The sequence below is a fragment of the Stomoxys calcitrans genome, chromosome 5, assembly GCF_963082655.1.
Source record: "Stomoxys calcitrans chromosome 5, idStoCalc2.1, whole genome shotgun sequence".
In the NCBI taxonomy this organism is placed as follows: domain Eukaryota; kingdom Metazoa; phylum Arthropoda; class Insecta; order Diptera; family Muscidae; genus Stomoxys; species Stomoxys calcitrans.
In genome coordinates, this window is record NC_081556.1 from 87132034 (window position 1) to 87159024 (window position 26991).

The 26991-nt window shown below is 40.2% G+C and overlaps 1 protein-coding gene across 10 annotated transcripts in view; it reads left to right on the top strand.

The window, feature by feature from the left end:
* LOC106085440 (protein qui-1) overlaps positions 1–26991 on the top strand; it is a 470324-nt gene that overhangs the window by 65074 nt on the left and 378259 nt on the right. For 9 of the 10 annotated variants that reach the window (XM_059370582.1, XM_059370587.1, XM_059370589.1 and 6 more), the window contains exon 2: positions 7189–7694. The gene's annotated coding sequence lies outside the window, so the exon portion shown is untranslated. The remainder of the gene's footprint in view (positions 1–7188; positions 7695–26991) is intronic. The other variant, XM_059370585.1, reaches the window with a different exon arrangement.

Genomic DNA, 26991 nt, shown 5'->3' on the forward strand with positions numbered 1-26991 from the left:
GATTTTGTTCTACATTTCCTTCATTTCCAATTTAACTAAATTTTAACTTCGACGACCTAGCCTGCTGTGCCCGACTTTAGCCCGTCCTTTTTCGTTATTACTTACATACATACATTTGTTTGTTTATGTATGAACTTCAAGGCTCATCCACCTTGAGCGTTATTGAATTGTTTTAAAAATGATGGATGCGTTGATTGATTTATTTGCTAATAAATATCTCAATATTGGAATAGAGACAAATGATTCATCGAACGTGCTCGATTGCCTGCGTATGTGAGGGTAAAAGACAAGAACGCCAGTGCGTATGATTGATATCCATTGTAAACAAATAGGAAATATAACTCATGCATCAACAAGGGAAATCGCATCATAATTCTTCAGGGGGTTGATAGTTGGCCATTAATTTTGTCTATTCGACTTTTTCTGAAGAAGATATGAGCGAATGAATTCGAATGTGTGGAGTAAGGGCTTGCAAGGGCATTGTGAAATTTCAAGAAATATTAAGCGGGTTAATTTTGATGAAATGAATAAAAACAGAAGACAAATCTAACTCTGTTATAAGACAAAAAAATTCTTGTTTAGTCCATAGGCAGGTTTTGTTATGCAAGATGGGCTATATTGGACTATAACTTCATATAGCCCCCATATAGACAGATCCACCGATTTAGGGTGTTAGGGGCATAAAAGCCACATTTATTATCCGATTATGCTGAAATTTGAAACAGTGAGTTCAGTTAGGCCGTTCAACATCCTTATTCAATTTAACTCAGATTGGTCCAGATTTGGATATAGCTGCCATCTAGATCGATCCCTCGATTTAAGGTTTTGGGCCCATAAAAGGCGCATTTATTATCCGATCTCGCCAAAATTCGAGACCGTGAGTTGTATTAGGCTCTTCGACATCGTTCTTCAATTTGGCTCAGATCGGTCCAGATTTGGATATAGCTGCCATGTAGACCGATCTCTCGATTTAAGGTCATCGGCCCATAATAGGCGCATTTATTGTCCGATTTCCCCAAAATTTGGTACAGTGAGTTGTGTTAGGCCCTTCGATATCCTTCTTCAATTTTGCTTAGATCGGTTCACATTTAGATTAAGCTGCCATATAGACCGATCTCTCGATTTAAGGTTTTGGGCCCATATAAGGCGCATTTATTATCCGATCACGCCAAAATTCGAGACTGTGAGATATGTTAGGCTCTTCGACATCCTCCGTGAATTTGGCTCAGATTGGTCCAGATTTGGATATACCTGCCATGTAGACCGAACTCCCGATTTATGGCCTAGGGCCCTTAAAAGGCGCATTTATTGTCCGATTTCCCCAAAATTTGGGACAGAGAGTTGTGTTCGACCAGTCGCTATCCTTCTTCAATTTGGCCTAGATCGGCTCAGTTTTGGATATAGCTGTCAAATAGACCGATCTTTCGATTTAAGGTTTTGGGCCCATAAAAGGCGCATTTATTATCCAATCCCGCCAAAATATGGTACAGTGAGTTGTGTTAGGCCCTTCTATATCTGTCTTCAATTTGGCCCTGATCGGTCCTGATTTGGATATAGCTGTCATATAGACCGATTTCTCGATTTAAGGCTTTGGGCCATAAAAGGTGCATTTATTATCCGATCACGCCAAAATTCGAGACTGTGAGATATGTTAGTCCCTTCGATATCCTTCTTCAATTTGGCTTAGAGCGGTTCTGATTTGGATATAGACCGATCTCTCGATTTAAGGTTTTGGGCCCATATAAGGCGCATTTATTATCCGATCACGCCAAAATTCGAGACTGTGAGATATGTTAGGCTCTTCGACATCCTCCGTGAATTTGGCTCAGATTGGTCCAGATTTGGATATACCTGCCATGTAGACCGAACTCCCGATTTATGGCCTAGGGCCCTTAAAAGGCGCATTTATTGTCCGATTTCCCCAAAATTTGGGACAGAGAGTTGTGTTCGACCAGTCGCTATCCTTCTTCAATTTGGCCTAGATCGGCTCAGTTTTGGATATAGCTGTCAAATAGACCGATCTTTCGATTTAAGGTTTTGGGCCCATAAAAGGCGCATTTATTATCCAATCCCGCCAAAATATGGTACAGTGAGTTGTGTTAGGCCCTTCTATATCTGTCTTCAATTTGGCCCAGATCGGTCCTGATTTGGATATAGCTGTCATATAGACCGATTTCTCGATTTAAGGCTTTGGGCCATAAAAGGTGCATTTATTATCCGATCACGCCAAAATTCGAGACTGTGAGATATGTTAGTCCCTTCGATATCCTTCTTCAATTTGGCTTAGAGCGGTTCTGATTTGGATATAGACCGATCTCTCGATTTATGGTTTTGGGCCCATATATGGCGCATTTATTATCCGATCTCGCCAAAATTCGAGACCGTGAGTTGTGTTAGGCTCTTCGACATCGTTCTTCAATTTGGCTCAGATCGGTCCAGATTTGGATATGGCTGCCATGTAGACCGATCTCTCGATTTATGGTCTTGGGCCCATAAAAGGCGCCTTTATTGTCCTATTTTGCCTAAATTTGGGGCAGTGAGTTGTGGTGGGCCCATCGACATTCCTCTTTAATTTGGCTCAGATCGGTTCACATTTAGATCTAGTTGCCTTATAAACCGATCGTTCGATTTAAGGTTTTTGGGCCCATAAAATATTATTTCTATAAAGCTGCTATTGGGACATAAGTTATGCATTTTTCACCGGATTATGACAAAAGGTGGTTTACATATATACCCGAGGTGGTGGGTATTCAAAGTTCGGCCCGGCCTTTTAAACGCTTTTTTATACCCTACACCACCACTGTGGTACAGGGTATTATAGATTTGTGCATTTGTTTGCAACGCAAAGAAGGAGAAGAGCTAGACCTAGATTGATAAGTTGTGTTCGACCAGTACACCGATCGACTCAGAATCACTTTCTGATTCGATTTAGCCATGTCCCTCTGTCCCTATGTGAGTCCATGTATTCTTGTAATCAAAGTGCAGGTCGTGTTTGTTGTCCGATTATCGCGAGATTTTGCACATGCCACTTTTTTGGCCCAAGGATAAACGCTATGGATTTTGAAAAAAAATCGGTTGAGATTTAGATATAGCTCCCATATATATCTTTCATCCGATATAGTTTTTTAAGGCTGTAGAAGCCACAATTTTCGTCCGATCTTTACAAAATTTGGCATTGGGTATTTCATTTGAGGTCTGCATATGTGTGCCAAATTTCATAAAAATCGGTTCAGATTTAGATATAGCTCCCATATATATCTTTCATCCGATATGGACTTTTAAAGCTGTAGAAGCCACAGTTTTAGTCCGATCTTTACAAAATTTTGCACGAGGTGTTTTATGTGTGAAAAATTTCATGAAAATCGGTTCAGATTTAGATATAGCTCTCATATATATCTCTCATCCGATTTGCACTATTAAGGTTGTAGAAGCCACAATTTTGGTTCGACCTTCACCAAATTTGGCGTGGAGTCGTTTTCGTGAAGTCTCAATGCATGTGCAAAATTTCATCAACATCGGTTCAGATTTAGATATAGCTCCCATATATATCTTTCATCCGATTTCACCTTTTAAGGCTGTAGGAGCCACAATTTTGGTCCAATCTTTACAAAATTTTGCATGAGGTGCTTTCTTTGACGTCTTCATATGTGTGCAAAATTTCATTAAAATCGGTCCTGATTTTGATATAGCTCCAATGTGTATTTTTCATCTGATATGGACTTTTAAGGCAGTAAAATCCACAATTTTGGTCACATCTCTTCAATACAGGGCGTGAGATGTTCTATTTCATGTCCCAGTATGTGTCATGAAAAGACTAACTCCCATATAGTCTTTTATCCGAAATGGACTTTTAAAGATGTGGAAATCCAAATCTTTGGCCTATAGTAGGAAAATCTTGCAAGGTTCTAAATTGCTATTTCAATCGGTATCCAAACTAAAGTCTGACTAGATGGTGTGGGGTATTTTATAGTCGGCACTGCCCGACTTTTGCCTTTCCTTACTGGTTACTTGTTCAATTTGATTTCTTACAAATGGAAGTTTACCCATGAATATTTCATTAAGATTCAGGGGCAAATTTTTCACATATCAATGAGTGCTGTCCGACTCAAGTTTAAGCTCAATGATAAAGGGCCCACTTTTTATAGCCGAGTCCGAATGGGGTACCACAATGCGACATCTCTTTGGGGAGAAGTTTTTACAAGCCAAAGAACCTCACAAATGGCGCCACACTCATAGAAAAAAGTTTGCTGAAAATAGCAAATACTGTCTGCTGAATTTTAAGAGTTAATTTTGCTGCTATAGTAGCATTAGTTCTGCTATTGCAGCAATAGTATTGCAATTTTAGAGTAGCAGATTTACTGCTAAGAAGTTGTTGTTTGCTGAAAATAATTGCTGCTTAATTATGAAGGCAATGTTAGAAGGAACAAGTTATAGTCCTATTCGGGGCTCAAAAAGCGAAATCGGGAGATCGGTTTATATGGGAGCTGTATCAAGCTATATATCGATTCTGACCAAATTGCATTGCACACGTATGTTGAAGGCCATGGGAGGAGCCGTTGTACAAAATTTCCGCCAAATCGGACGAGAATTGTGCCCTGTAGAGGCTCACGAAGTCAAGACCCAAGATCGGTTTATATGGCAGCTATATCAGGTTGTAGGCCGATTAGGGCCTTACTACTCATGGTTGTTGGAAGTGATATCAAAACACTATGTGCGAAATTTCAGTCGAATCGGACGAGAATTGCGCCCTCTAGAAGCTGAAGAAGTCAAGTCCCCAGATCTGTTTATATGACAGCTACATCAGGTTATGGACCGATTTGAACAATACTTGACATAGATTTTGGATATCATAACAAAACACGTCGTGCAAAATTTCATTCCAATCGGATAAGAATTGCGCCCTCTAAAGGATCAAGCAGTCAAAACCCAAGATAGGATTAGGATTAGGACCATACTTGGCACAGTTGTTGGATATCATAACGAAACACGTGGTGCAAAATTTCACTCTAATCGGATAAGAATTGCGCCCTCTAGAGGCTCAAGAAGTTAAGCCCCAAGATCGGTTTATATGACAGCTATATCAGGTTATAGATGGATTTGAACCATACTTGGCACAGTTGTTGGCTATCATGACAAAACACGTCGTGCAAAATTTCATTTCAATCGGATAAGAATTGCGCCCTCTAGAGGCTCAAGAGCTCAAGACCCAAGATCGGTTTATATGGCAGCTATATCAGCTTATGAACCGATTAGGGCCATACGTGGCACAGTTGTTGCATATTATAACAAAACACTTCGTGTGAAAATTCATTCAATTCGGATAAGAATTGCGCCCTCTAGAGGCTCAATGTGTCAAGTCCCCAGATCTGTTTATATGACAGCTATATCAGGTTATGGACAGGTTTGAACCATACATGGCACAGTTGTTGGATATCATAACAAAACACGTCGTGCGAAATTTCATTCCAATCAGATAAGAATTGCACACTCTAGAGGGTCAAGAAGTCAAGTTCCCAGATCTGTTTATATGACAGCTATATCAGGTTATGAACCGATTTGAACCATACTTGGCACAGTTGTTGGATATTATATCGAAATACTTCGTGCAAAAATTCATTTAAATCGGATAAGAATTGCGCACTCTAGAGGCTCAAGAAGTCAAGACCCAAGGTCGGTTTATATGGCAGCTATATCAGGTTATTTACCGATTTGAACCATACTTGGCACATTTGTTGGATATCATAACAAAACACGTCGTGCAAAATTTCAGTCGAAACGGAAAAGAATTGCGCCCTCTAGAGGCTCAAGAAGTCAAGACCCAAGATCGGTTTATATGACAGCTATATCAAAACATGAACCGATATGGTCCATTTATAATACCAACTGATCTACGCTAATAAGAAGTATTTGTGCAAAATTTCAAGCGGCTAGTTTTACTCCTTCGGAAGATAGCGTGCTTTCGACAGACAGACAGACGGACGGACGGGCGGACAGACGGACGGACATGGCTACTTCGACTTAAAATGTCACGACGATCAAGAATATATATACTTTATGGGGTCTTAGACGCATAGTTCGAGGTGTTAAAAACAGAATGACGAAATTAGTATACCCCCATCCTATGGGGGAGGGTATTAAAAAAGAGCACACATGTAAATGTGTATGGATGTTTATAATCACCACTGAATGTATAGTTTCCATAACCTTTTTCCTTTAAATTTGTTTGCTGAAACAGCAATAATGTCTGCTTTCCGATTTTCAGCAGACAAAAACTGCTGTTTTAGCAAACATTTTTGCTGTTTTGAATAGCAATTTCGGTTGAGTGCAGCATTAGGAGAGGATAACCACCACTGACAAGTTTTTCTAATGTTCTCTTCAGTATTCCAACCCAGACGTTCAGCATCATAGGCGGACATGCTAACCTCCGCGCTACGGTGGCCTCCATTTTGACTCCATTTGACTTGACTGAGCCCCTATAAAAAAGCAATTCTTAGTCTCTATGAAAAAAACAAATCCGAAAACTATTCGAAACTAAATATCGTGCCTTAGTTGCTTTGAATTTTGTCTTAGCCCCCTTTCAAACTCAGTTCCCATATAAAAAAAATCAAAGTGAGATTTGGGTTGACTGAGGTTTTCCTCTCTTTATTTAAGGCTTTGTTTAACTTGTTAATCCAAGAACACATTTCCCTCATTGTAATAGAGATTTAAATTATTTTTGAACCAAAACACAGCCAAGGACCTTGACAACAAATGAATCCCCATGCAAAGCCCTAAGCCAAGGACAACACACCAAAAAAATCCAAACAATTGTACAACAGCCCAAAGGGTGGACACAGAGACAGAGGCAGCAGCGATGGAGAGTGCGATAGAGATGTAGAAAGTGTAGAACAACAAAAGCCCTTAGAGTCTAGAACAAACCCATGACGTTTCCTTTCTCCGCCAACACATATTTGCCAAACAAACTCACCAAAAACGTAGAGACGATAAACAAAACCCTTGTTCAAATTTTATGCCAAAAACACGCATTTAAGGCCTTAGGCAGCTAAGATAGTAAATAAAAGAAAAATCGTCCGAACCCAAAAAAAAAAAAAACCATTTAGCAACCTAAAAATAAAAATGTATAATTAAATATATGTATATATGTAATATGTATAAATGATTTTTTCTTTCTTTCTACTTTCATTTCAGCAAAATTTCTGCAAAGTAAACGGAAAAAACAGCTACAAAGTTACAACGGACCAGCTGGAATTATGAGAGCAGAAACCCCTTTCAAACGCCATAAAAGTAGTGGAAAGTAAAAAAAGGAAACAAATAAGAAACACAGTTTATGCATGAATTTAAAGTGAGAATTTTTTCAAAGCAAACCAATTCAGACGCAATCTAAAATAAAAAATAAAATAAAAAAATAAAATAAAAATGAAAAAAATAGTTTTATGTGCTTTCAGTGATAATCCAACAAAAGTGAAAAAGTGTGAATAAAAAGTAAAAGCCAGCAATAAAAAAAAAACTGCCACCATCCTTATACTCGATACATGAATGTCATATCGTAAACATTTGAAACCCTTGAGCAATGGCATATTAACTTTATAATCCGGAAAAGTAAGAGGGAGCAGCATAATACAGACCAAGAAACAAGTGGCAAATTTATAACAAAAAAATTGCGAAAGGGATCATAACGTTTTTTTGTATTAAAGGTAAGTGAAATTTATATCTAAGACTGCAGAAATTATTTGCAAATAATTGTAGCGTGGTGTTTATACACAGTTGTTTGTAACACCCAGAAGGAAGAGGGATAGACTCATTGATAACTTTACAGATCGACTTAGAATCACTTTAACTTAACTGGGTCCGTTCGGCCCTCTGTCTGTCTCCATGTTCATGTGTGTGCCAATTTTCATCAGATCATCTTCAAATTTGGCACAGACATTTTTTTTGTCTAAAGGCGAAACCTATCGAAATTGGAAGAAATCCGTTTAGATTTGCGTATAGCTCCCTCACAACATTTGTATCGATCCATCCTTCTGGTTCAATCCCCTCCGGAGTCGCTACCTTCTGGCCCCGGCCGTGCTCAGTCTTGGGGCAGTTCTTTTCCTTTGGAGACTAATTCGGATGTGTTCACATAAAAGTAAAGTGTAAGGTAGCTATTGAGTCATGTGTGATGTGTGTGTGTGTGTGTGTTAGTAAGCTTGAGAACCCGGATGGTATTAAAAGTTAGTGAACAACATTAGATGTAAGGTTGTTGCTCTGGACTCTTTACTCGCCCAACCTGCTGATTTACCAAATCTGGTCAGCCCTAATTGCACCTCCTAATAGATTGCCTTCGCCTTTCGTGACATAATGAAACCCTTCAAAGTTTCATAATCAACAACAAACGTTTATATTCAAAAGTGAATGATAATCTTATAAATAACAAGAGAGCTAAGTTCGGCCCGGCCGAATCTTATATGCCCTCCACCATAGATCGCATTTTTTGAGCTCTTGCCACGGTATCTCTTTTTAGGCAAACAAAGTATAAAAGGAAACAAGTTATGGTTCATTGAAGACCATAATTGAACGGCATATTGGAGACCATAGTAGAAGTCATTGTGAAAAATTTAAGCCAAATCTAGTAAGAATTGCGCATTTTAGGGGCTGAAGATGTAAAATACGGAGATCAGCTTATAGGTTAGCTGTATTAGGCTATAAACCGATTCATGCCATATTCGACACGCATGTTAAAGGCCATGAGAGAAGCCATTGTACAAACTTTCAGCCAAATCCGATAATACTTGCTCCCTTTAGAGGCTCAAGAAGTCAAGATCCCATATTGGTTTATATGGCAGCTATATCAGGTTATGGACCGATTTGAACCATTCTTAATACAGTTGTTGAAAGTCATAACGAAGCACCTCATGCAAAATTTCAGAAAAATCGGATAATAATTGCGTCCTCTAGTGACTCAAGATGTCAAGACCCCAGATCGGTTTATATGGCAGCTATATCAGGCTATGGACCGATTTGAACCATTCTTTATACAATTGTTGAAAGTCATAACGAAGCACCTCATGCAAAATTTCAGATAAATCGGATAATAATTGCGCCCTCTAGTGACTCAAGAAGTCAAGACCCCAGATCGGTTTATATGGCAGCTATACCAGGTTATGAACCGATTTGAACTATTCATAGCACAGTTGTTGAAAGTCATAATAAAACACATCATGCAAAATTTCAGCCAAATCGGATAAGAATTGCGCCCTCTAGGAGCTCAAGAAGTCAAGACTCCAGATCGGTTTATATGGCAGCTATATTAGGTTATGAAACGATTTGAACCATTCTTAACACAGTTGTTAGAAATCATAACAAAACACCTCATGCAAAATTTCAGCCAAATCAGATAGGAATTGCTCCCTGTAGAGGCTCAGGAAGTCAAGATCCCAGATCGGTTTATATGGCAGCTATATCAGGTTATGGACCGATTTGAACCTTACTTAGCACAGTTGTTAGAAGTGATATCAAAACACTATGTGCAATATTCCAGTCAAATCGGACATGAAGTGCGCCCTCTAGAGGCTCAAGAAGTCAAGACCCAAGTTGGGTTATATCGCAGTTATATCAAAACGTGGACCGATATAGCCCATTTACAATCCCAACCGACCTACACTTACAAGAAGTATTTGTGCAAAATTTCAAGCGGCTAGCCCTACTCCTTCAAAAGTTAGGCGTGCTTTCGACAGACAGACCGACGGACGATCAGACGGACGGACATGGCTAGTTCGACTTCAAATGTCACGACAATCAAGAATATATACACTTTATGGCGTCTTAGACGCATATTTCGAGGTTTTACAAACAGAAGGACGAAATTAGTATACCCCCATCCTATGGTGAAGGGTATAAAAATCAATTTGTGTTTGTAGGTTTGTTTGTCTCAAGACTCAGAAACGGCTGAACCGATTTTCTTGAAATTTTCGCTGATGGTGCATAATGATCCCATGGTGAAAATAGGTTACTACATTTTTTTGATACCTGAAGAGGGAGCGGACCCTCTCCCTTACCCTAATTTTCAGAAACGCCAGATTTCGGAGATGGATGGCGCGATTTAAGCGGAATTTAGTGTGCTCCCTTATAGTAAACTAAAAACAAAAATTTAGTATCCAAATTTCGGATGGGATACCTAGGGGGGTGGGGCGTCCCAGCCCCAAAACCTACCAAATATATATATACACCAATCACGATAATATGGGACTCAAATGAAAGGTATTTAAGATTAGAAAATGTATCTGATATCCAATTGTCGGCCCAAGTGTTTGGGGGACCGCCCCATCCCCCAAAACCCCCCTAAATCGGACATATTTACCGACCATGGCAATATGGGGACTCAAATGAATGGTATGTGCGAGTAAACTACGAATCTGATATCCAAATTTGGGACAAAGTTTTTGGGGGTCCATCCTTTCCCCCAAAACACCACCCAAATAGGACTTATTTACTGACCATGGCAATATGGGGCTTAAATAAAAAGTATTTGAGTGTCGAATACGAATCTGATATCCAGATGTGGGACCAAGTGTTTGGGGGGGGCGCCCATTCCCCAAGAACATCCCCTCAAATAAGAAAAATTTACGACCACAGCAATATGGGGCTCAAATGAAAGGTCTTTTTAAGTAAAGCACGAATCTAATATCAATGTTCGGGAAAAGTGTTTATGGGGCCACCCCCACCTCCATAACAACAACCCAAATAGGAAGTATTTGCCCACCATTGCAATATGAGGCTCAAATAAGAGGTATTTTAGATACGAATCTGATATAAATTTTCAAAGCCAAGTCACTGAACGGCCGCCCCATCGCCCCAAAACACCACTTATATCGGTCATGTTTGCCGACTATGGAACAATGGGGCTCAAATGAAGTCTATTTGGGAGTAGACCATGAAGTTGACATCAACATTCGGGACCAACTACCTAGGGGACGTCCCACCACCATAACTACCCCCAATTAGAACGTATTTGCTCACCAAGACAATTTGGGTCTTCAAGACAGTGGAGCTAGTTTTTAGGGCCCATACCCCAAACCGCACATATTTGCTGGCTTTTTCAATAAGGTGTTTAAGTGAATGGTATTTTAGATTAGAAAATGAATTTGATATCCAATTCTGAGGCCAATGGCAATATGGAGTTCAAATATATGAGAATAGATTACGTTGCTGATATATTTTCAGGCCTTAGTGATTGGGGGACCACCCCACTCCACAAAACACCCCTAAAACGGGCATATTTAGCGATCAACTCAATGTGGGGCTTAAATGAAAGGAATTTGGGGGGTAGAGCAAAAACTGATACCCATTTTCGGGATCAATTTTCTGGGTGTCTTCCCCTTTCCCAAAATACCCCACAAACAGCTATTTTTTACTGACCATCGCAATATGGGGGCTTTAATAAAGGTATTTTGCATATGCCATGTGCAAGACCCTTTCAGCCCTTCTGCATAGCTCGTTCGGATGCTTACCCTTTAGAAGTATTATAAAATTGTCTGCGTAGCAGATGGGTTCAAATCCCTCCTCAGGTCAGCATCCGTAATAGGTCATTTATGGTGGTCACCCATAGGAGTGGCGATAAAATGCTGCCCTGTTGCGTGCCTTGTGACACCTTCTGACTTAGATTTATGCCATGGGACCTACAAGTTTTGCACTTGTTCCTTAGCATATGCTTTATCCAGTCCTTAAGGACCGGGTCCTTAAATCCTTGGCATATGATTTATCCACTCCCTAAGGACCGGTCCACCCGGTATTGGTCTAAGGATTGGATCAGTGTATCGCACATTGTTAAAAGCCCCCTTGATGCCAATTGTATGCCGCCAAGGGTGTACGTTTGGCATCGAAGGATTCTCTTATTTACTGCATAACCTCGTGCGGGGCAGTCTCTACCGACTTTCCCTTGACATAGGCATGCTGTTTGTATATGAACAGTTCGCTGGATGTCCTACTCATGGCAACTGCAAAAGCTGCAGGTGTGGATCAGCTTTGTTTCCAGGAACTCTGTGGCCGTTATACTCTTTCGATTCATACATTTTTATACCCTCCACCATAGGATGGGGTATACTAATTTCGTCATTCTGTTTGTAAATACTCAAAATATGCGTCTAAGACCCCATTTTAAGTCGAACTAGCCATGTCAGTCCGTCCGTCTGTCTTTCGAAAGCACGCTAACTTTGGAAGGAGTAGAGCTAGCCGCTTGAAATTTGCACAAATACTTCTTGTTAGTGTAGGTCGGTTGGGATTGTAAATGGGCCAAATCGGTCCACGTTATGATATAGCTGCCATATAAACCGATCTTGGGTCCTTGACTTCTTGAGCCTCTAGAGGGCGCAATTCTCGTCCGATTTGACTGAAATTTCGCACATAGTGTTTTGATATCGCTTCCAACAACTGTGCTTAGTATGGCGCAAATCGGTCTATAACCTGATATAGCTGTCATATACACCGATCTTGGATCTTGACTTCTTGAGCCTCCAGAGGGCGCAATTCTTGTCCGATTTGACTGAAATTTCGCACATAGTGTTTTGATATCTCTTCTAATAACTGTGCTAAGTATGGTTCAAATCGGTATATAACCTGATATAGCGTCCACATAAACCGATCTTGGGTCGTGACTTCTTGAGCCTCTAGAGGGCGCAATTCTCGTCCGATTTGACTAAAATTTCGCACATAGTATTTTGATATCACTTCCAATGACTGTGCGAAGTATGGTTCAAATCGCTCTATAACCTGATATAGCTGCCATATACACCGATCTTGGGTCTTGACTTCTTGAGCCTCTAGAGAGCGCAATTCTCACCCGATGTGACTGAAATTTTGCACATAGTGTTTTGATATAACTTCCAACAACTGTGTTAAGTATGGTTCAAATCGGTCTATAACCTGATGTAGCCTCCATATAAATTGATCTTGGGTCTTGATTTCTTGAGCCTCTAGAGGGCGCAATTCTCGTCCGATTTGACCGAAATTTCGCACACAGTGTTTTGCTATCACTTCCAGTAACTGTTCGAAGTATGGTTCAAATCGCTCTATAACCTGATATAGCTGCCATATAAACCGATCTTGGGTCTTGACTTCTTGAGCCTCTAGGGGGCGCAATTCTCTACCGATTTGGCACAAATTTTGTACAACGGCTCCTCCCATGGCCTTCAACATACGTGTGCAATGCAATTTCGTCAGAATCGATCTATAGCTTGATACAGTTCCCATACATTTGATATAGCTGCTCCTCCTTCCTTATTCATTATACTTTGTTTGCCTAAAAACAGATACTGCGCAACGAACTCGACAGATGCGACCATGGTGGAGGGTATATCGGCCCTGCCGAACTTAGCACGCTCTTACTTGTTCTTTCTGATCAAGCTTGCCTCAAAGACCATTGCAATCAAATTGCAATATTAACTGGAAATATCTCACACTTAAGCTTATAGAAACAACGTTGTTACATAACTGCAAAACAAATCACATCAAATTGAAGTTTCAGCTCATACCTATGATACACAAAGGTTACAAAAAAATCTCTAAAACATCTTTGCTATACTTTTGGGTTCTTCTTCAAAAGTTCAGAAATCCAGATTTAATTCACTTCCAGCAAAGTCAATCCCTGAACGAATCCAAAAGGAAGGGAACATTGAAATCCTTTAAGCTCCAGCTGAAAAGCTGAGATACTTCAAACAACATCACCCTTCACTTGTCCAATTGAAATTGTCTAACTGGCTGTCAAATACACAGTTGAAGTTGAAAGGAAACAATTTCGACGAAGCACAAATCAAAAAAAAAAGGAAGAAAAACCTGCCCCGAAAAAGAGAAAACAACGCAATGCTCAAGGAGTTCATTAGGGAAATTAAAATCCTACTGAAAAATGACGAACCCTTTTAAATCCCTACAAGTCAAAAGGGACAACAATCGACGGTGTTTTTGCCTGACGTCGCCTTTCTTGTCTTTCTTACCGCACAAATTTGTCCATAGACCACAGGCGTTAAAACCGCCAACAGTTGCCATCGAGGCACTTTTTCTCACAACCACCAGAAAGCTGCCGCCTATTTAAATGGCCAAGGAAAAATTCAATTTCGAAGGAATTCATTAAAAACATTCACAATGGTGTTCATCAACAAAGTGTTGGTCGATTTATTTTAAACAGTTTTTTTTCCAAAAATAGGTTGGATGACCAAACAGTGCTGCCCCACCCCTCACAAACCAACCTCCCTCAAAAAAAGAGACTAAAATCCTTAAACATTGTTTGTTATTTTTGGGCAGGAGGAGGTGCTTTTGTGGGAATTTCTACAACGGCAAGAAAAACTTTTCCCCATACCCCTTGAATACATTGAACTTGTGTTCAATAAACCTGTTTCTATTGTGAAATTTGTGGGAGGGGAGGGGGGACATTAATGATGTACGAAACCAAAAATGAAAATGACAGTCTTTCTTTCTCTTTGGCAGGAACCAGGATATCGCTTTGAAACCGGTCTGATAAGATAGAATTCATTTCATTGGCACCTTTATCTTATTCCGGGAACACTTGTTGCTACCCCAGGCTATCAACACGAGACAGACAGAGCCTGAATTCAAGATCCACCCCCACCTTGGCTCCTCTTATAAATTAAATGTACCTTAATAACAAAATGGGAAAGTTTTGTAATAAGTTGTCCTTGACTAGGGCATACACCATTGATGAAGGCAGGCTATCACATTTCCAACAAACCCGTTTATTAATAAAACATTGGAATGTTGCCTGCGGGGCTTGGCAAAAATTTAATTACTAGCATTTGTGGTTGATTTCATTAAAAGTTCCCTGAAAATGTTTTCCATCACGAGAGTCAATGTAAGTCTCACATATTTACTTCTGAAAAGAATAGGCAGCAAGGCAAGGCGAAGTAACTATGAGGGGAAGAATCTGAGACAGACCCCAGCAAACTTTGGGAAATAAGTCAATCAGTTGGCCAGAGCTTTAAGTGTGAGTTAGCGTTTAAGGTCAGAATTCAGCGCCAAGGAATCGTCGTACCCTGTGATCAGTACACTAAGGAAGATTTGTGTATATTCTCTCCTTGGTGTATTTGCTGCAGGATGATCAAAAAAGGAAAATCGCTCCTCAACACTCCATTAAGAAACAGGGGTAAACTTCTCACATATCAATGAGTGCTGTACCACTTAAGTTAAAGATGAATGATAATGGGCCTCTTTTTTATAGCCGAGTAAGAACGGGGAGCCGACACCTCTTGCGGGAGAAGTTTTAGCATGGCAAAATACCTCACAAATGTCGCCAGTATTGCGAGGGGATAATGAGGCAAAAATTCATTCACATTTCAACATAAAAATATTCACAAAGCCACATGGCTGTCACCCGATCAAAACACGAGAAACCAAATTGATCACGTTGTGATAGATGGAAGGCATTCATCCAGCGTGTTAGATGTATCATCGAACCGTGGAACGAATATAGATTCGGATCATTACCTTGTTGCAATAAAGGTTCACACCCGTTTGAATATGGCGAGGAAAGTACGATCTGACACTGCACGGAAGCTGGACATTGAAAACCTGCAAACACAACAAATGACAACGGCATACTACACTCGACTGACCCAACTGCTTGATGAAAGCACTCCTTGTTCCGATGATATAATGGCGCAGTGGCAAACTATTGCCCACTTAATGGAAAATGCCGAGAAATCCGTACTTGGCTACCGGAAGCCTCCTCCAAGAAATCCATGGTACGACCAAGAATGTCGAGATGCTACTGAAGCCAAGAATGCGGCCTATAGAGCAACCTTGCAATCAATAGCAACGCGCCAGATGAAGGAGAGGTATCGGGAGAAAATGAGAGAGGAGAAACGTCATTTGCGCAGAAAGAAAATTGAAAATGGAAAAATGTGAGTGTGAGCGAATTGAGATGTACAGGAGCCAGAATGAAGTCCGGAAATTCTACCAAAGGATTAAACACCAAACCGATGGCTTTGGTGCAGGCACATCCTCCTGCAGAGACAAAGACACAGATAACATACTGAGGATATGGAAATAACTTTTTACCAACTGCTAGTGTCCGATGTTGGCGGCGAAGAGGGAGGAGAATACCGCAGAACCAATCCCTGATGATGGTATAGAATGTTTACCTCCTAGTCAGAATGAGGTCCAAGTAGCAGTGACCCGACTCAAGAACAAAAAGGCAGCAGGAGCCTACGGGTTACCCGCTGAACTATTTAAGATCGGAGGCGAAACGCTGATAAGGCGTATGCATCAGCTTATCTGCGCAATCTGGCTAGAAGAACGCATACCCGATGATTGGAAACTCAGCGTACTATGTCCCGTACACAAGAAAGGAGACAAGATGGAATGTGCCAACTACAGAGGAATAAGTCTCCTTCCCATCCCCATACAAGATACTCTCGAGCGTACTGTGTGAAAGAGTGAAATCTAAAGTCAATGGGATAATTGGGCCTTATCGATGAGGCTTTAGACCTGGTAAATCCACCCTAGACCAGATATTCACACTGCGCCAAATCCTGGAAAAGATCCGATAAGGATAAATCAACTCCTACCATCTCTTTGTTGGCTACAAAGCCGCCTTCGATACGCCTTTACGTGCATAGGTATTTCAAGCCATGTCTGAGTTTGGTATCCCTGCAAAATTGATAAGACCCTGCAGGATGACACTTGCTGATACGCGTTCCTCGGTAAGAATAGAAAAGAATCTCTCCGAGGTTTCAGACAAGGAGACAGCTTATCGAGTGATCTCTTTAATATACTGCTGGAGAAGATTATATGAGATGCGGATGTGAATAGATATGGCACACTAATCTCAAGAGAGCACATGCTACTCGTCTATGCCGAAGACAACGACATCATAGGTCTGTAGTAACTGCAGCCTTTGAAAGAATCGAAAGAGAGTCAGTGAAAATGGGTCTGGCAGTAAATGGAGATAAGACGAAATGGATGGTTTCAACTCCCAAAAAGTCTTGCACAACCAAGCAGATAAAGAAAGTTGGGAACCACAACTTTGAGACACTCAGTAAGTTTATCTACCTCGGCACCGCCGTAACCGAAACGAATGACACCAGTTTTGAGATCAAGCGAAGAATAATACTGGCAAACAGATGCTACTTTGGACTAAGTAAGTAGTTTAGAAACAAGGCCACCTCTCGACAGACGAAGATTACACTATACAAGACACTGGTAGTATCAGTGTGCTGTTATATGGTTCTGAAGCATGGGTACTTGTGAAAGCAGATGAGGCAGTACTTGAAGTATTTGGGAGAAAGATTCTTCGTAAAATATATGGACCAGTTTGCGTTAATGGAGAATATAGTCGACGTATGAACCACGAGCTGTATGACGACGATAGCATAGTCACACGCATCAAAATACAACAGCTGCGTTGGCTAGGTCATGTTGTCAGAATGGATGAAGAAGCTCCAGCAAAGAAGTCTTTTGAAGGCAAACACTGTGGTACACGCAAACCCGGAAGAGACACCTCGAAACTTGGTGTCAGAGATTTTAGAAAGAGCGCAGAAGATCGAGGCGCTTGGAACGCTATTCTACGTTCGGCTAGTGGAACAAATATTCTGTCATAACCAATTAAAGTAAGTGGCTGCTGAAGACTAATCAGGATATGGCATCCATATAAGCTTATACACCGATTTAGAAAACACTTATAATCGATGTTGTAAGTCATAATCATACACTCCGTACTAAATTTCAACCAAATTGGGTAACAATTGCCGCTTCCAGGTACTTAATATACCAAATCGGGAGATCAATTTATGTGGGAGCTATTTCAAGTTGATGACCGATTTGAACCGCACTAGGCACGGTTATTGGAAGCCCAAGAAGAACATTTCGTGCAAAATTTCAGCCAAATCGGACAACAACGGTCGCTTCTAGAGGCTCAAGAACTCAAATTGGGAGATCGGTTTATATGGGGCTACATCCAAACCTGAAACGATAAGGCCCAATTCGGAACCAAAAAGGCAATCCCCCACGATCTACATCAACAAGAAGTCCCTGTGGCTATATCAAGTGATAGTCCGATTCGGGGCTCAAAAAGTAAGTAAGAAATCGGGAGATCGGTTTATATGGGAGCTGTATCAAGCTATAGATCGATTCTGATCAAATTGCATTGCTTACGTATGTTGAAGGCCATGGGAGGAGCTGTTGTACAAAATTTGTGCCAAATCGGATGAGAATTGCGCTCTCTAGAGGCTCAAGAAGTCAAGACCCAAGATCGGTTTATACGGCAGCTATATCAGGTTATAGACCGATTTGAACCATACTTCGCACAGTTGTTGGAATTGATATCAAAACACTATGTGGACAATTTCGGTCAAATCGGACAAGAATTGTGCCCTCTAGAGGCTCAAGAAGTCGAGACCCAAGATCGGTTTATATGGCAGCTATAACAGATAACCGATTAGGATCATACTTGCCACAGTTGTTGGAAGTGACATTAAAACACTATGTGCAAAATATCAGTCAAATCGGATAAGAATTGCGCCCTCTAGAGGCTCGAGAAGTCAAGACCCAAGATCGGTTTATATGGTAGCTATATCAGGTTATGGACCGATTAGGACCTTGCTGCTCAAAGTTGTTGGAAGTGATATCAAAACACTATGTGAAAAATTTCAGTCAAATCGGATAAGAATTATGCCCTCTAGGCGCTCAAGAAGTCAAGACCCAAGATCAGTTTTGTATGGCAGCTATATCAGGTTATAATCCGATTAGGACCATACAAAACACTATGTGCAAAATTTCAGTCAAATCGGACGAGAATTGCGCCCTCTAGAGGCTCAAGAAGTCGAGACTCAAGATCGGTTTATATGGCAGCTATAACAGGTTATGAACCGATTAGGATCATACTTGCCACAGTTGTTGGAAGTGACATCAAAACACTATGTGCAAAATATCAGTCAAATCGGACAAGAATTGCGCCCTCTAGAGGCTCGAGAAGTCAAGACCCAAGATCGGTTTATATGGTAGCTATATCAGGTTATGGACCGATTAGGACCTTGCTGCTCAAAGTTGTTGGAAGTGATATCAGAACACTATGTGCAAAATTTCAGTCCAATCGGATAAGAATTGTGCCCTCTAGGGGCTCAAGAAGTCAAGACCCAAGATCGGTTTTGTATGGCAGCTATATCAGGTTATGAACCGATTAGGACCATACTACGCACAGTTGTTGGAAGTGATATCAAAACACTATGTGTACAATTTCAGTCAAATCGGATGAGAATTGCGCCCTCTAGAAGCTTAAGAAGTCAAGACCCAAGATCGGCTTATATGGCAGCTATATCAGGTTATAGACCGATTTGGACCATACATCGCCCAGTTGTTGGAAGTGATATCAAAACACTATGTGCGAAATTTCAGTCAAATCGGACAGGAAGTGCGCCCTCTAGAGGCTCAAGAAGTCAAGACCCAAGATCGGTTTATATGGCAGCTATATCAAAACATGGACCAATTTGGCCCATTTACAATCCCAACCGACCTACACTAATAGGAAGTATTTGTTCAAAATTTCAAGCGGCTAGCTCTACTTCTTCTAAAGTTAGCTGGCTCTCGACAGACAGACAGGCGGACGGACATATGGACGGACATGGCTAGTTCGACTTAAAATGTAAAAACGATCAAGAATATATATATATATATATATATATATATATATATATATATATATATATATATATATATATATATATAGAATATATATATTCTATTTCGAGGTGTTACAAACAGAATGACCAAATTTGTATACCCCCATCCTATGGTGGAGGGTATAAAAATCTATGTTAGGAACTCCGTGCTAGTCACAAAATCCTTAATTGTTTTCCATGCCACTCCTCAAAGTTTTTTCAAGTCTGGCATGATTCATCATCTTCCCCGCATGCCCTACACATGCTATTACTTGCCGCACTGACTTTACATAAGTGAGCTCGTAGTCCTATGTGTCCCTTCATGATACCAACAGCTGTACTGACCTCCTTCTTACTCCCTTTCAGTAATAGCCTCTACTTCTCAAGATATGGATCCCCCCATAGATTTTCGCCGTTCTACCGACCATTTCGCTGTTGCACAATGTTGCATGCGCATTCGTCGCCCACGCCCTTAACTCGGACTACGTCGACCCGAAAGGCTTCGGGTTAACCAAGTTTTTTGATGGCAGTCTTCATGGCATGGCTGTCTCTGGTCTTCACCGGACGCTCTTAGCTCGGACTGCGTCGATCCGAAAGGCTTCGGGTTAACCAAGTTTATTGACGGCAGTCCTCTGGCCTTAGCTGGCAAATCTTCTGCTCTTTCATTCCCACTTACTTCGCTATGGCCCGACAACCAAACGATGCCGATCGTGTCATTCTTAGAAGAGGAGTTAATCACCTTCTTACACTAAAGATGTTTACACGCGACGTCCTCGCATTACCACCACAACACCGTCAATCCAAGACTGTGCCGCTGGCTGCAGTGCCTTATTCTCGACATCAATTGTTGTCTCAGGTATCCGATCGGAGACCTCTTCCCTTCCTTCCAGGTTTACTATCATCGCTTCGATTTTACCACCATGGTGTCACCTGCTGCTATCTTCAATCCATTATCCCACCGCCTTAAATCTCAAAAGCGCAGCGGCTGCCTCACATTTAATCTGTATGTCAATGGGTCGGATATCTAGATTCATGGGCAAATTTGCATTTACACCTGTGAGCGTCAATGGGACGGATATCTAGAATCATGAGCAAATTTGCATTTGCACCTGTGAGCGTGGTCCACCTTTTCCAGGACAACATGTTCCCTGGACCTGTTGTATTTCCTTTGCGAATTTGTTGCCCCATCCCTCGATGAAGATCGTCGCTTTTGTGAGCTGGGTGGGATGTCTATCATTCTCGCCAGGTCGAACTTTGCGCCTTGCTAGGAAGGATACTTCAACGAGCTTTTTGGAGGTATCTATACATTCTGCTGACGCAAAGATGTCCCCTCTATGCTCGCAGCTTCCAATTTATATGGGTGGACCCTCATCAGAGTTCAATACACGTTCGACAATCCGCTCGGTGACCAGATCCCCCACTTGGTACAGATAATCTGATCTGACATCGATGACTGCATACATCAGTTCATCTCTTTCTGTGCTTCCTTGCCACTCTGGCGTAAGAGAGCACCCGCTTACCGTTTCCAGCGACAATCTTTCTCTTTCGTGATGGTTGTGGCGTGCTTTTGGAAGTCCCAATCCTTCATGAGGACTCAGGGGCCATGCACGCTTCCTTTGTTCCTGTTCTATTTTGTCTCCATCCGCAGGACACTGTTTGAAGTCTCCATTGAGGGAGGGCTGGTCTTCCCAGAGTACTTGAAAGCGAGGAGCTTCTTTTATTTCTTAGCGTTTTAGCAGTGCTCTTCGGTAGATTTGATTCTCTTTCAAGCTTCAAAAGCAGTGCTTGGAATGTCAGTTCTATCTCTTCCAGTATCCTGCACTTTCGCCCAATTACGCCGCCGGTGCATTACTCCTGCGTTGTGCCCCGGATTGCTTTCTCGATCTTCTTGTCAGCTTCGCAAAGCCCTCGATCATTACTGCCATCATCCCGCTGTCTTCATCTCTCGATTCGGCTATGACGAATGTTTCATTGACATTTTCGCTGTCCAAATCTGAATCAGAAACACCACCGTTACTTAAGGGCTGCGGACGAACTGCGCATTCCTCTGATATATCCGTCTCTTTTTGATTTGTTAGTCTGACGACGGGTTGTGTGCTTGAAGCATTACTCTTGAGTTCAGGTGCCAAGGCACCTACACCTGTAGCAGAGCAGACAGATGTCATCGCCGTATCTGTTGGGTTTTTGGAGTCAATTTTAAGCCAACTCTTGTAATGAACCTTTGCTGGAGATAGTGTGTTTTTTTTGTTTTGCAATATGAGCACCAACATTTCTTCATGATTTGCTCACCTTTTATGTGCCTAGTTTTGGTATGGCACAGCTACAATTCCGTTTGTAACACTTGAAATGCCTGACTGCCATTGACTGTCCGACCATCTGTCTATCCTTTTGTCTGTCCGCACGATTTTTACCTACTTTCAAGATTCTACAATCAATTTCATTACACGCATTAAAATGCCCAGTTCACATATGGTCTGAATGTGTCTATTGGGGGTAATTCACATGAATCTTATTACACTTAACGAAGTTTAACTTACATTTGCCCATTTGAAGTCATCAGCTGAAGGCCCTTGTGAATTTTGTCCATGGAGGACGAAATTTGGCCAGTCTTTATGAATTTTTTTGCGATAACTCACCATGTTCACAATACTGTATTTTAGTCACATTTCAAGATTTGACTCCGGCCATGGCAACGGGAACGAGAAAAAACAGGAATTTGTGAGAATATTTTTCTGCAAATTATTTCCACCTACTTACGGTTTGGTTTTAACATCATTTAATTTTTTATATGCATTAGCATATACCCATTAAATTATTATTATGCCACGACATTTGTATACAAAATACCCTTTTTTGATTTTTTTGTCCACGGCTCCCGGTCAGCTTCTTCTCAATTCTTCTTCAATTTGGAATTTTTTATGAACGTCATTTCGAATTTCAAAATTTTTTTTCTTTATAATTCAAATTCTTTTTTATTATAAATTCTTTAGAAAAAATGTGTTCCAATAAGGAACAGTTATGTCTTTTTTTAAGTAATGTCTATAATAGCAAAACAATAAATAGAAACAGGTCGATGATGTGCTATCAAAATCATTTTCTATTACACCCATTTTGTTTTGATATGGAATTTTATAGCAGCAAGCACTTGTACGTACAATTCACTACTGTGTACAAGAAACGTACCCACAAGCGGCTATTCGGCCGGTCATTTGATGCAAGACTTGCAAATTTATATAGATTTTTTCTCTTTTTGTGGATATAGGAAAAAAATGAGACTTTCCAGATAATATCCTTACCAACAGATTTAATTGGACATTTCTCTAGGTCTAGAAGTTGCATTTTGGAATTGAGTGTCCGAAATGAAGTTTTTTTTTATTGTGGCAACCATATGTGGTCAATGCAATTGGCAACATGAAGTGAGATTAGTTTTGACGTTTCCTTTCGACCTTTTTTTTTTTGCACGGATGAGGAGCTGCAAGTGGCAGAACCAACTTCAGAACTTCCTATTGTCTGCCAACTGTGAAAGGGAAAGCATCAACTCTTTAAATAAAATCCAGACTTTATCCCACGGATCGTTTAATTATTTTGCTTAGTGAAGTTCGAATAGTGCAAATATAACTTTTTTAGAATATTTTTTTTGTAAATGTTTGTGTCATTTTTTGAAAGAGGTAAGGGATCCTTTTTGGCTTTGTATTTTGGTGATTTTTTTAGCATGACAGTGTTTTTATCTTAGATTCGCCTAAGAGTCAGTGCACCTCGTGATTGGGAAAATCTTAATTTGATCGACCAGCCTCACTTTTCCTTGTGCATTAGGGAATAAGTGCACGATACAGCACCAAATTTTCCCAAAGAATATTGTGCAGGAATCGCCATTGAGATCACCTGGTGCATTACATTGTGCTGGAATCTAGACCAGAATCTATTTTTGATGAAATCACGCTGGCAGAAGTGCAGCGTGATATATTTTTTTTTCGATTGCACCCGACGCAGTTGCAGCCCTTTGAATTTTTAATAATTTTTGCCCACCAACCAAGGCCTTTGGCCTCGTCTAACACCTTATTGGCTTGTTAAATCCCAAAAACCGAATGAATTTGCCATAGCCAAGGCACGAAGATAGCTGAGATGAGAATGGCTCAACTCATCCATCAACCAGCTTAGACGACCCGCAGCGACAAGGAATAAGCCACCACCATAACCATCATATATCTATCTTATTTTTAATTTATTTATATATTTTTTTTCTTTTTGATTTATTCTGTTTTTTTTGAGTGTAGAATGCTAGGCAGTATCTTATATTAGAAGCAGATACTTCGATGCGTTTTTTGTTGCAAGCATTGCAAAGTCAATGCATGAGACATTTGTTTTTTTTTAATTTCTTTTACACAGCAATAACCATCACCCACTTCATGGAGGAGGCCTTCGACGTGTAGCGGCAGTGCTGGTAAGTCTTGATTTGCTCTATATCAAAGAGAACCCAAAAACATTTGTCTCGCGCTCCCATAACTAAAGTACTACGAGAGTGTACAAAAATAAAGGAAAGAAAAAATAGTAAAAAACTGTACAAACAAACAAACATATAAATTTCATTGGAATAATGCAAAGGCAGTGAGAGATCATGGTTAAGCTACTCTTAATTTATCACTCTCTTTGAATTTTCAACTGTTCGAAACAAGTATAACACTTTAAAGTTTGTTTTTTTTATGTTTTGCATAGTCTTTGCATTTGATCAATGATGCAAACGTACATACGATATTTTTTTGATATACCATTCATATGTTTGTCTGTTCGCCTTTTTTTTCTTTTGCTTGCATCAAAAGATACAATTGAAAATTTAACCCCTTCAGGGATGAAAATGATTAGATTTTTTTTGCGTATAAATAATATTTAATATTTATTATCTAAAAAAAATGAAGTTTGAACTATTTGCCGTCTTTAATAAATATCGTTTTGTTAAGATTATTATGAATTGGTAAAGGAAAATTGAAGATGTTTTCTTGTAAGAAACCGTAAAGAAGAAGGTGTGGTAAGTTGTAATGGGGTCTTCAGTTGAAATTCGCACTATGAAGACATTGGATGGCGAGGGTAAAGACGTGCGGTCCCACAGTGACAACAGTGGGATATTGAGACAATGTAGACAGTCGATAGATGCCTTTTGCAAGTTTTGAGTTTCGTTTTTCGTTTTTTTTTTCTACTAACTAGTTATGGGCAGTTTTGAATGACTAGTTGGCTTGGCCCACTTTTTAGTTTCCGATATGTTAAGTTTTTTTTTTTTGATACACAAAATAGGGAGTCTACAATAATTTGATGTAGTGGGAAAAGACTTTTATATGGAAGGACCGAATCCCCCCGCCCGACTGATGCTAGCTCTTCAATGGCTCCCGCAGTCCTCTCTATATGTCAGCTCTAGGATGCCTCGAATTAACAAAACTTTTGCATCATTTCCTTCTTGGACATTACAATACAAATTTGGCGCCCAACGTGGGGCCGGAGAAAGGATAATGCTCGTCCTTTTTTTGGTTCCAATTCTTGAATTTTTATATTAATTAATTTTTACAGGATCATATATTTTAAGTTCATTTCTTTTTTTACAGATTTTAAAGCCCTAAGTGTCTTTGTGACTTGAGTCTTCGAATAGCTGTTGAGCCTGGCAGGATCCTTAGCATCTTGGCATTTACAGTCCAAGATGGCTAACCGCTAGATACTCAACAACCATTTCGTGGATTAGATGAGCATTGACATTGAGGTCACTTTGAGATTTGTAACGACTTTTCTAAAAGGTTTCTAAGATTTTTTTTATGGGACTTAGTTATTGACATTCTTTTTGAATTAGCTAGGACTTCATTAATTTGGCTCCCTGCAATTTTAATGACCGCTGTCAAAAGGACAAAGGGTCCTTGCTTAAGTGATTCTACTAGGTTGGTTTGTTCGTAAGAATTTTCTTTTAGACTGATTAGAGAAGTTCCATAGCCCTGTTTGAGTACCAGTATCTACCGAGTCTACTACCCACACTTTTAACTTTATGGTTTCGAAGGTACAAGAAAACATCGTTTTTTTTATGAAAATAGAGAAATTTTGCAAATTTTTATTCTAAGTGTCATTACTGAAAAAGTAACTGCATTACAAATATTGTTCGACCAATTTTTATTTCTATTATAATATTTTTTTTTCATATAATTATTACCCTTATAAATATTTTTTATATATATAGATGCAAATATTTTATACATAAATATATCTTTATATTTTTTTAATTGCCCATGGTATACATTGATTAGTTTTCGATTTTTTGCTTGGGTTAGTTAAATTACTTTTTTTTTTAATTCGTTTTCCATTTATATACTGAAAATGCCGGTTGAAAATTCACCGCCACGGTCTTCCGCACAAGCAGATGCTACAGTCCCTAGTTCAAATCCGACGATTTGTAGGATCTGTAAGGAATTAATGAGAGAGGGTGAGGATTGTTTTACAAATGAGGGATGTTTACATACGTTCCATAGGTTATGTATTGAGACTCATTTGTCTGGCTCAAATGAATGTCCGATCTGCAAAAGGATATGCCAATCTGTCAGGGATAAAGAGAGAGCTGCAAGAGATGTTTCGAGGAAAACAAATCCCTCTCGTGGTAAAGGACGTGGTGCAACAAATCGCTACTATAACACACGTAGCACAGTTCGCGACTTTTTTCAAGGTCATATAGATAATTTACAGAATAATAGTGCAGGTTCGCAAGAACATCGCCAAACGGCATCTGATGCTGATAACGTGTCCCTTGATCAGGATGGTTCCTTTTTATTACCCCAGCCACCAATAGATGGCAATAGTAATGCTAACATAGCTCCTTTTGGTCATGCAGAAATTAATCGTATGATAGAGACAACCCTAACTAGATTGCTTCGGAATGCAGGACGGTGCACAGGACAGGTTGATAGTTCCCATGGTGTTGATCGAACCCCAGATAGAGACCAGGTTGATTACAATTCAAGAGAGTTACATCAACGTGCTAGTCTGAATATACCTCAGCCGAATCAGAATGTACCATGGCCATCGCAGGCGAATTCCCAATTACCGAGAACAGCTCAGAATTTCTTTCAGTTGGCTGATCATCTACCACAGCAAAGAGACCGGGCTTCTCAACAGAATAGGATTCCAAATTTTCCTACCAATGGTACACAGGATCCTAGTTACCCAGATCAGAATTTCCAATTTTCGAATATGTCACCCAGTTCTTTCCAGACAAATATGCCCATGGACAAGATTACGTCCACGATTCAGAACTGGAATCTTAAATTCGATGGTTCATCGAATGGATTGAATGTAGAAGAGTTTTTATATCGTTTAGGTTCTTTGACCTCTG